The following is an 11,930-nucleotide window of genomic DNA, read 5'->3' as shown; positions in this document are numbered from 1 at the left end:
AGAGAGGTGCACAAAGTGCAATGGGGAAGGGTAGGAGAAAAGGGAAGAAACAAAACTTTGAGAAGACTGCAAGCTTCCAGGGAAGGAAGTAGACCCCAAAAAGCAGTCTGCAAGGTCAGAATAAGTTGAATAATTCCAAAGATTTAAAACATATACTTACACATGGGGGAATTCCCTCCTGTGAAACAGTAAATTATATATAGATGTTTTTTGCTTCTGGCTCCTGCTAATATTTGGCCTTTGACCCTTGTTTCTGACACAGAACTCCTAAGTCCCTTGGAATCTCCTGGGAGATAGGAAACGCTTTTTGTTCTAATGAGATGATTCTTGGTGGGCTCCTAGAAAGGGGCTGGTCACTAGAAAGACCAAGCCATGTATAGAAGCTTGGGGCTTTCAGCCACCTCTCCCATTCTCTAAATAAGGGCTGGAGATTGAGTTAATGATCAGTCATGCTACATGATGCAGCCTCCATAAAACCCCCAAAGTGTGGGGTTCAGGGAGCTTCCAGGTTGGTGAACACATCTATGTGCCAGAGGGTGGTGCACCCGAACTCCATGGGGCAGAAGCTCCTTCACTTAGGACCCTACCAGAGCATCCCTGATGTATCTCTCTGGCTGTATGCTTTAACATATTCTTCATAATAAACCAGCAATAGTAAGTAAACTGTTTTCTTGGGTTCTGTGAGCTGTTGTAGCAAATTATTGAACCTGAGGAGAGGATTGTGGGAGCCCGTGAATTCTATCCAAGTCAGACAGTTCTGGGTAACCTGGGTACCAACTACTTGCGATTGGGGTCTGAAGCAGAGGGCAGTCTTGTGGGACTGAGACCTTGGGGGTCTGTGCTTACTCTGGTTAGTGTCAGAATTGAACTGCAGGACACCAAGTTCATATTGGAGAATTGGTCTGTGTGGGGGAAAAAACCACACATCTGATGTCAAAAGTGTTGTGTAAGAAGAGAGCACCCCCCCATCAAATATCTCCTCAAATATCCTATGTATTTCCAGAAGAGGGGGAAAACAAGATGAAAAGTATTAAATTGTGTTTACTGTAAGGAAAACCATTAATAGTTTACTAAAAGGTTTGCTACAGCGGGGAAATGACGAAATTTGTTTTTCTTAAACACTAGGGAATTTTGCCAAGCTTTTTACAATCCCAGAAATAATAGAGCCATATAGAAGAAACTAAGCTTGACTTATTTATATCAGAACAACTTTAAAAATAATTTTTAAATGTGGTAAATTATACATAACAAAATTTACCAGTTTAGCCATTTTCAGTGTACAGTTTAGTGCATTAAATACATTCACGTTGTTGTGCAACCACCAGTGTCCATCCAGAGAATGCTTTTCACCTTACAAAATTAAAACTCTGTTCTCAGGGGCACCTGGGTGGCTCAGTCAGATAAGTGTCCAACTCTTTTTTTTTTTAATTTTTTTTTATGTTTATTCATTTTTGAAAGACAGAGACCGAGCACAAGCAGGGTGGGGTGGAGAGAAAGGGGGACACAGAATCTGAAGCAGGCTCCAGGCTCTGAGCTGTCAGCACCAGAGCCCGACGTGGGGCTCAAGCTCACAAACCGTGAAATCATGACCTGAGCCAAAGTTGGACGCTGAACCCACTGAGCCACCCAGGTGCCCCAATAAGTGTCCAACTCATGATTTTGGCTCAGGTCATGATCTCATGGTTCATGAGATTGAGCCCCACGTTGGGCTCTACACTGAGAGCTTGGATCCTGCTTGGGATTCTTTCTCTTCCTCTCTCTGCCTGTCCCCTGTTTGCATGTGCTTGCTCTCTAGCTCTCTCAAAAGCAAAAAAAAAAAAAAAAACAACCAAAACCCAAAAAACCGTTCCCATTATATAATAACTCCCCATTCTGCCTACCCCACCGCTCCAGCTCCTGGCAACTATCATTCTACTTTCTGTCTCTATGAATCTAAGTACTTGATATGAGTGGAAACTTAAAGTATTTGTCCTTTTGTGACTTTTCACTTAGCATAGTGCCTGTCTTCAGGGTTCATCTATGTTGTAGCAGGTGTACAATATTCCATTGTATGTATAGACCACATTTTGTCCATCCATTTATCTGTTGGTGGGCACTTGGGTTGCTTCCACCCAAATTTTGGCTATTGTAATGCTGCAGTGAACATGGGTGTACAAACCTCTCTTCAAGATCTTAAAATTGTTTTTGGTATACACCCAGAAGTGGAATTGCTGGGTCATATGGAACTTCTATTTTTTTTTAGAAATGGTCAGCTGGTATAATTTTAAAAATACCATTAGGGTCCATTCTAGTGATTGTCTTGACTTTCTGCAGTAATCTAAATCTATGTTTCACAAACTTTGAAATAAAGTATAAGGCTCCTTATGTGTATTTAAAATTTTGTTTTATTTTAAACATTTAAATTATTTTATTGAGGTGTAATTAACATGCAGTGAAAGGTACAGCCATTAAACTTTCAGTTCGATGAGTTTTGACAACTGTATACACCTTTGTAACAACCACACAAACCAAAGTAAAATATTTCCAAATGGCCCTTTCCAGTTCTTTTGTGCCCTGTTCCAGTCACTTTTCCAACTCCCTCCTTGAAGGTAACCACTCTTTTATTACCTTTAGTTTTTCCTGTTCTTGCACTCCATATAAATGGAATTATAAAGTATGTAAACTCCTGTTTGGGGCTTATTTTGCTTAACATATTTTTTGAGACGCATCTATATTGTGCATATTAGTTTTTCCTTATTGTATGAACACACCATGATTTATTTATTCTCATGTTGATGGATGTTTGAATTATCTCCAGGTAGATGTATCATGAATGAGGCTGCTATGAACACTCTTGGATAAGTGTTACTATGGATGTTTTCATTTCTCTTGGGCAAATACTTCAGGATGGAATTTAGGTTTATAAGAATATTTTCCCAAAGAGGTATCACTTTATACTCCCCAACGCTATTTATGAGCATTCCAGTTGTGCCACATACTTGCCAACATTTCACGTTGTCATGTTCTTTTATTTCTAGTAGGCATAGATAATTTTCATGGGCATAGGTATTTCATTGTGACTTAGTGCTGATTAAGTTGTGTTGACCCCATCGCTTCTCGGCCTTTTGGCTAAGAACAAGTGAAGTTGTGTTGACCCCTTTTTTCTAGCGCTTATTGGCCATTTTTATATCATTTGTGAAGTGTCTAAGTCATTTGTGCCCCACCCCTTTAAATTGGGTTGTCTTTTTATTTTGATTTAAAGATGTTCTTGTCTATTACCAATGTTTTATGATGAGCAGATATATTTTGATGAAGTTCAACATATCATTTCTTTCATGGTTAGTGCATTTTGTGCCCTGTTCAAGAAAATTTTGCTTTCTCCAACCAAAATGATAAAGATATCCATCTATGTTTTCTTCTAGAAACCTTATGGTTCTGGGTTTAACATTTAGCTCTATGATCTATCTCAAATAAATTTGTGTGTATGGGGTAAGATGCCAAGTTTCAATCTTTTTTCCCACAGAGATAGCTAATTGTTCCAAATATCATTTGTTAAAACTTTCTCATTGACTTGCACTGGTTCTTCTGTCAAATATTAATTGACAGTAATTATTTCAGGGCTCTGTTCCATTGAAACATTTGTCCTTAAATCAATGGCATACTACCTTCATTATTGTTGACTGGTAAGATCTGGTAGTGTCTTCCCATTTTGCTTTTTTTTTTTTAAATATTATTTTCTCTCTCCTAGATCCTTTGCATTTCCATATAAAATTTCAAATCAACTAGTAATTTCTTCCAAGAAAGGCTGCTGGAATCTTTGAAAGGGGTTGCATTAATTTTATAGATTTAGGAAGAATGGACATTTTAAGAATATTGAACCATCCAATGAACATGCAATCTCCCCCACTTATTTAGGTCTCCCTTGATTTATTCTAACAATAGTCAATTAGTTTTCAAAATAGAGATCATAACACATCTTTTAGGCAGGTTTAATCCCTAATAATTTGATGATTTTGATGTTATGGTAAATGGCATTGTTCATTTCATTTTCCAATTGTTGGTAGAATATAGCAATATAGTTGAATTTTGTATATTAACCTTATATCCTAGGAAGTTGATAAACTCATTAATATTCTAAAAATATTCTAGAGTTATTTTCATATGTAAGCACGTTATTTGCAAATAAAAGTTTTATATCAGTAAGCAGAGGACACTTGCTGTCAGTCAAGACAGAGAGACCCAATTTGGAGATTTGTCTTATCACCATCATTTTTTTGTTTACTTAGCTACTTAGCTTTTTAAGGAACTAAATTCTTCAACTTATAATTGCTTTAAAAAAGTTTTATTTCATCTTTTCTCATATTTATTCTTTTTATTATAATGTCACACTGGCTAGGACTTCAAATATGATGTTGAATACAAGTGAGAACAGGCATTCTTACATTATTCCCAACCTTAAGGGAAGGTGTTCAAAAGTTCACCATTAAATATGTTAGCTGTATGTTTTCCTACATTCCTTTTATCAGGCTGAGGAAATTCCTTTCTGTTCTTAGTGTGCTGAAAGCTTTTATCATGAGGGTGTTGAATTTTTGTTGGTAAACTTTAACAGAAAAGTTGTGAAGATAGAAGAGATTGTTCCCATAAACCACACACCCAGTTTTCCCTATTGTTATCTTACTTTATTATGGTACACTTGTCACAATTAATGAACCAATACTGATAAAGTATTAACCTGATAACATTTTTCAGATTTCCTTAATTTTTACCTAATGTCTTTTTTTTTTTTTCCTGTTCTTGTATCCCATCTAGGACATCAAGTTACATTTAGTTGTCATGTTCCCTTAGGTTCCTCTGGCTGTGACAATTTATCAAACTTTCTTTCTTCTGATGACCTTGGAAGTTTTGAGGAATACTAGTTAGGAATTTTGTAGAATGTCCCTCCAATGAGAGGCTGATTTGTCTGATATTTTTCTCAATTGTGGGTTAATGGGTTTGGGGGGAGGAGGAAGACCACAGAAGTAAAGTACCATTCTCATCAAATCAAATCAAGTAGAATACTACAGACATAAAATTTCACTGATGAAGTTAACTTGATAACCTGAGGCTATATATGTCAGATTTTTCCATTGTAAAGTTAATTCTTTTTTCCCGTTTCCATACTGTGTTTTTGGAATGAAGTCATTATGCACAGCCCACATGCAGGGAATGGAGAGTTTTTATAATGCACGTTCTTGAGGGTGGAGTTATCTACATACATTATTTGAAATTCTACTGCATGGGAGATTTGTTTATTCACCTCCATTTACTTATTAAACCATTTATTTACATTATGTACTTCTGGATATTTACTTTTTATGTTGGGTTATAATCCAGTATGACTTTATGTATTTTGTTCCTTAATTTGTTCCAGTGCTAGTTATTGGGAATTTTTTTAGTTGGCTCCTGTATCCTTTTGACTCACCCCTTTCATTGTGGGCTTTTAAAAAATTGAGATATAACTGGCATATAACATAGTATTAGTTTTAGTTGTATATACAGTGAGATATATATATATATATATATATATATATATATATATATATACACACACACACACACACACACAGTGAAATGATTACCAAATCAGTATAATTAATATCCACCACCACATATAATTGCAAATTTCTTCCAATGATGAGAACTTTAAATATTTAGTCGCTTAGCAGCATTCAAATATATAATACAGTACTGTCAACTATAATTACCATGCTGTACATTATATCCCCACAACTTACTTATAACTGGAAGCTTGTACCATTGGGCTATCTTCTTCCATTTCACCCACTCCCCACTCCTTGCCTATGGCATCCACCAATTTGTTCTCTGTATCATGAATTCAGTTTTTGTTTTTGTTTTAGATTCCGCATCTAAGTGAAAACACAGTGTCTCATTTCATTTAGCATAGTGCCCTTGAAGTTTATCCATGTTGTTGCAAATGACAGTATTTCTTTCTTTTTTTTATGGCTGAATAATATCCCTGTGTGTGTGTGACATTATCTTTATCCATTCATCTGTAGATGGACACCTAGGCTGTTTCCATGTCTTGACTACTACAATAATACTGCAGTGAACATTGGAGTGCAGACATCTTTTCAAGATATTGTTTCCTTTGGATAAATACCCAGAAGTGGAATTGCTGGATCATATGGTAGTTGTTTTTAATTTTTTGAGGAACCTCTATACTGTTTTCCATAGAGACTTTACCAATTTACATTTCTAACAACAATGTACAGGGTTCCCTTTTCTCCACACTCTTAGGGTTATTTCCCCAACACTTGTTATTTCTTGTCTTTTTGATGATAGCCATTATAACATGTGTGAAAGAATATCTCATTATAGTTTTAATTTGCATTTCCCTGATGATTAATGATGTTGAGCACCTTCCCATGCACCTATTGGCCATTTATATATCTTTTCTGGAAAACTGTCTGTTCAGTTCCTCTGTCCATTTTTTAAGTTGGATTGTTTTTTCCTACTGAGTTGTAGTTCTTTGCATATTTTGGATACTAATCCCTTATCAGATATATAATTTGCAAATGTTTTCTCCCATTCTGTAGGTTGCCTTTTCATTTTGTTGGTTTCCTTTGCTGTGTAGATGCTTATGTTTGATGTAGTCCCACTTGTTGTTTTGCTTTTGTTGACTTTGCTTTTATATCAAATCCAACCACAAGCCTAATGTCAAGAAGCTTATCCCCTATGTTTTCTTTTAGGAGTTTTATGGTTTCAAGTCTTATGTTAAGTCTCTGATCCATTTTGAGTTGATTTTTGTATAGAGTATAAGATCATGGTCCAGTTTCCCCAATAGCACTTATTAAAGAAACCATCCTTTCTCCATTGTATATTCTTGGTTCCTTTGTCATAAATTGACCATAATAGCATGGCACATTTCTAAGCTCTATTCCATTCCACCCATTTGTGGGTCTGTTTTAATACCAATACCATACTGTCTTGATGGCTATAGCTTTGTGATGGTTTGAAATCAGGAAGTGTGATGCCTCCAGTTGTTTTCTCAAGACAGCTTTAGCTATTCAGTATTTTGATTCAGTACACATTTTAGAATTCTTTGTTCTATTTCTTTGAAGAATGCCATTGGAATTTTGAAAGAGATTGGATTGAATCTGTTGATTACCTTGGGTAGTATGGACATTTACACAATATTAATTCTTCCAATACATGAGCACAAAATATCTTCCCATTCATTTGTATCTTCTTTTTTTTTTATAATTTTTTTTTAATGTTTATTTATTTTTGAAGGAGAGAGAGACAGAGTGTGAGTGGGGGAGGGGCAGAGAGAGAGGGAGACACAGAATCGGAAGCAGGCTCCGGGCTCTGAGCTGTCAGCACAGAGCCCGATGTGGGGCTCGAACCCACGAACTGTGAGATCATGACCTGAGCCGAAGTCGGATGCTCAACCAACTGAGCCACCCAGGTGCCCCCATTTGTATCTTCAATTTCTTTCATCACTGTCTTATACTTTACAGTATACAGGTCTTTCATCTCCTTGGTTAAATTTATTCTTAGGTAGGGGCACCTGGGTGGCTTAGCCTGTTAAGCCTCCAACTCTTGGTTTTGGCTCAGATCATGATCTTGTAGTTCATGAGTTCAAGTCCCACATTGGGCTCTGCACCTACTCCCCACTCACGGTCTCTCTTAAAATAAACTTTAAAAAAAAACTTTTAAAAATAAACTTAAAAAAACACATTTTTTTCATGCAATTACAAATGGGCTTTTCCTAATTTCTTTCTAATAGCTTATTATTCATGTACACAGACAACTGATTTTTGTATATTGATTTCGTATCCTGCAACTTTACTTATTAGTTCTTTAGGTGGTCTTTAGGGTTAACTATATATATATATATATATATATATATATATATATATATATATATATATATATATATATATATGCAAATAGAGACAGTTTTACTTCTTCCTTCCCGATTTGGATGCCTTTTATTTTTCTTGCTTAATGGTTCTAACTAGGACTTCCAGTACTATGTTGAATAAAAGTGGTGCGTGTGGACACTTTTGTCTTGTTTTTGATCTTGGAAAACAAGCTTTCAGCTTTTCACTGTTTGGTATGATTTTATCTGTAGGCTTGTCATATATGGCTTTTATTATGTTGAGGTACCTTCCCTATACACCCACTTTGTTCAGAATTTTTATAATGAATGTTTACTTTTGCCAAATGACTTTTCTCCATCTACTGAGATGACTATATGGTTTTTATTCATTTTATTAATGTGGTATATCACATTGATTTGTAGATGGTGAACTATCCTTTCAATTTGGAATAAATCCCACTTGATCACAGTGTAGGATCCTTTCAATGTATTGTTGAATTTGGTTTGCCAATATTTTATTGAGGATTTTTGCATTCATGTTTATTAGGGATATTGGACTATAATTTTATTTTCTTGTGGGATCTTTGGTTTTGGTATCAGGGTAATGCTGGCCTTGTAAAATGAGTTTGGAAGTATTCCCTCCTCTATGTTTTGGAAGAATTTGAGAAGGCATTGGTTCTTTAAATGGTTGGCAACATTTTTTTTAACTGTGTCATCGGGATTCATGTGTTTCTTCAGTACTGGTAAATTCTCAAATGTTAACATTCTTATTTCCTCACCCTTGTTTGCTCTATTGATTCCTCTGGAACTCTGATTACAATTTGGCACTTATTCAATGATATTTTGACCTCTCATAGTTTCTATCTCTGTACATCTAAATTATCTTCTTTTTGGGGTGCCTGGGTGACTCAGTTGGTTGAGCGTCTCTTGATTTCAGCTCAGGTCATGATCCCAGGGTCACGGAATCAAGCTCCAAATCAGGATCCATGCTGAGTGTGTTCTTTCTCTCTATGCCCCTCTCCCCTTCTCTCAAAAAAAAAAAAAAAAAAAAAAAAGTTTAAAAAATCTTTATAAAAAATAACTTTTTTTTTTCAACGTTTATTTATTTTTGGGACAGAGAGGGACAGAGCATGAACGGGGGAGGAGCAGAGAGAGAGGGAGACACAGAATCGGAAGCAGGCTCCAGGCTCCGAGCCATCAGCCCAGAGCCCGACGCGGGGCTCGAACTCCCGGACCGCGAGATCGTGACCTGGCTGAAGTCGGACGCTTAACCGACTGCGCCACCCAGGCGCCCCAAAAATAACTTTTCTAATTTCCTCTAATTGTTAAATAGCTCTTCCCACCACCCCCCAGGTGTATCAAACCAATTAACTGCCTTGTCTTTTTTTTTCAAAACTGCCTCATGTTTTTTTAATAGTATTTGCTTTCCCTGTGTATTTTCATACCTATTTCACCTATCATTTTAATAGTTACACTATAATCTCCAAGCAGTAGTTCTATTTACTGACAGGAATAAGTCTAGCCTGGAAGTGTCGAGAAATGAATGGATAACAGATCTGTAGAAAAGGTGAGTGGATTTCCCCCACTTCAGGCCCATAAGGGAGTGCCACTAACATTAAATACAGAGAGATAAGGGCAAAAATTACTATACTTGGAATACCAAGGAAGTAAATTCAGTCTCTTGCTCAAACTAAGCTATGCTCAGGGAAGTTCAAGAAATTCCTGGTCCTGGGGCACCTGGGTGGCTCAATCGGTTAAGCGTCGGACTTCAACTCAAGTCATGATCTCACAGTTCATGGGTTTGAGCCCTGTGTCAGGCTGTGCTGGAGCCTGGAGCCTGCTTCAGATTCTGTGTCTCCCTCTCTCTCTGCCCCTCCCCCACTTGTGCTCTCTCTCTCAAAAATAGACATTAAAAAATTTTTTCTTAATAATAAAATAAAAAATAGAAAAAGAAATTCTTGGTCCTGATGTGGATCCCCAAAACCCTTCCTTGTTGTAAGGGAAGCTGTGAGCCTCCTCTGTGAAAACTATGAGGGAGAATGAACATGGCATATGCGTGAAGATGGCTATTTTCAGTCTCCACTCTAGAAAGAGACTCAAAATCCCTGGTGCTGAAGGAGTGGTTATTGTCCAGACTTGCTCAACATATTTGGGCTGTAGAAGCACTTTTTCAAGTAAGACAGTTTGGGAGACAGAAGTCAAGACTATTCTCTCATGAAGTTAAATATATATATATTTACAGTATGCACCAGCAAAGTTTCTGAAGTGGCTGAGATTTTACCCTATGTATGGCCAGTGAGCTAGCCTATTACTGTTTCATGGAAGCTGGCAGAAGACAGGTTATTTCTGGTTGAAAACAAAGGACTTTACTCACAATACACAAAGAAGCTTGAGCTTCATGTTTGTGTCAGGTCTCCATGCCCCCAAGGTCCTATCTGCATGAAGCAGGTGGGCCTAGACAGATGTTACAGATGAGGAACACTGAACCTGGGGAGCTCAGTACTTTAAGAGCAGCCTATGAGTAAGCCTCTTTGTCTAAAGAGATTTCCTCATGCCTTGATCTGCTTGCTGCAAGTACAACCCTGAGAACGTCCTGATAAAATGTAGAGATTTGTGGTTTTGGTATATCCAGTGTATTAGCTTGCTAGTACTACCATAACAAAATACCACTGATGAGGTGGCTTAAACAATAGAAATTTATTTCTCAAAGTTCTGAAAACTAGAAGTCAAAGATCAAGGTGCCAGAGTTTGATTTTTTCTGATGTCTTTAAAGCTTGCAGATGGCTGCCTTCTTTCTGTATTCACATGGTTCATGTCTCTGTGTCCAAACCTCTTGTTATAAACACATCAGACTGACTGGGTTAGGGTTCACCCTAAGGGACCTTATTTTAACTAATCACCTCTTTAAGGGCCTTATCTCCAAATACAGTCACATTCTAAGGTAGTGGGAATTACGGCTTCATGATTTTGGGGGGAGGTGGCGTAGGGGGGAGCACAATTCAGCCCCAAGCACTCAGCAATAATATGCAAAATTGTTCAGGGCCCATGAGATTCTCACCTAAAATGCACATATATGAGAACAGTGCAATGAATTTTCTTAAGCAAAACAATCTTTTGTAACCAGCACCCAGATTAAGAGTAACATCATTACCAGCACCTTCAAGGTACTGGTTTATGATTCTTTCCAGTCACTATCTTTGAAGAAAACCACTATCCTGATTTCTTAAAGCATAAATTAGTTTCCTAGTCCGTAACTGAAATTATGTATAACAGTCTTTGGTATCTGGTTTCTATGTCTTAACAACATTCTGTGAGAGATTCATACACATAACTGACTGTAGTTTTAGATGATTCATTCTCATTGCTGTATATCCATTCTATTGTTGATGGGCATTCAGGTAGTTTCCAACTTTGGACTCTAATGTACAGTACTTCTATGAACATTCTAGCACATCACTTTTGATAAATACATGTATGCTTTCATTCACTTCTACAATTCATGTCTGTCTGCCTCAAAGATCTGCCCTATTTCTTAACCCACAAGAAAGGAATGTTAAGGAATGATCAGCTATCATGATTTTTTTAAAAAGCTATGTATCAGATCAATTACTGACTCTACTTTGCATATCTGCTATACTTAGATTTTTCAAGGACTGGTACTATGGATGAAATATTTGTGCCCCAAACCCCAAATTCATATGTTGAAGTCCTTACTCCAATGTGATGGTATTTGGAAATGGGTCCTTTGAGAGGAAGTGTTAGATGAGGTCATAAGCGTGGGGTCTTCACGATGGGACTAGTGCCCTTATAAGAGGCACCAGAGGGCTTGCTCTCTCTGCCATGTGAGCACATAGCAAGAAGGTAGTCATCTGCAACTCAAGGAGAGAGTACTAACCAGAAACCAAATTGGCTGCACCTTGATCATGGACTTCTGGCTTCCTAAACTGAGAAAATGGATTTCTTGTTTCAACCCAGTCTATGATATTTTGTTATGGTAGCCCAAGCAGACTAACACAATTAGGAACATTTATTTTCTTTCATGAGTTTTCCTATCCAGCCTTGTTCC

This window comes from Acinonyx jubatus, chromosome E2, assembly GCF_027475565.1.
Source record: "Acinonyx jubatus isolate Ajub_Pintada_27869175 chromosome E2, VMU_Ajub_asm_v1.0, whole genome shotgun sequence".
Lineage (NCBI taxonomy): Eukaryota > Metazoa > Chordata > Mammalia > Carnivora > Felidae > Acinonyx > Acinonyx jubatus.
This window is presented reverse-complemented; position numbering follows the sequence as displayed.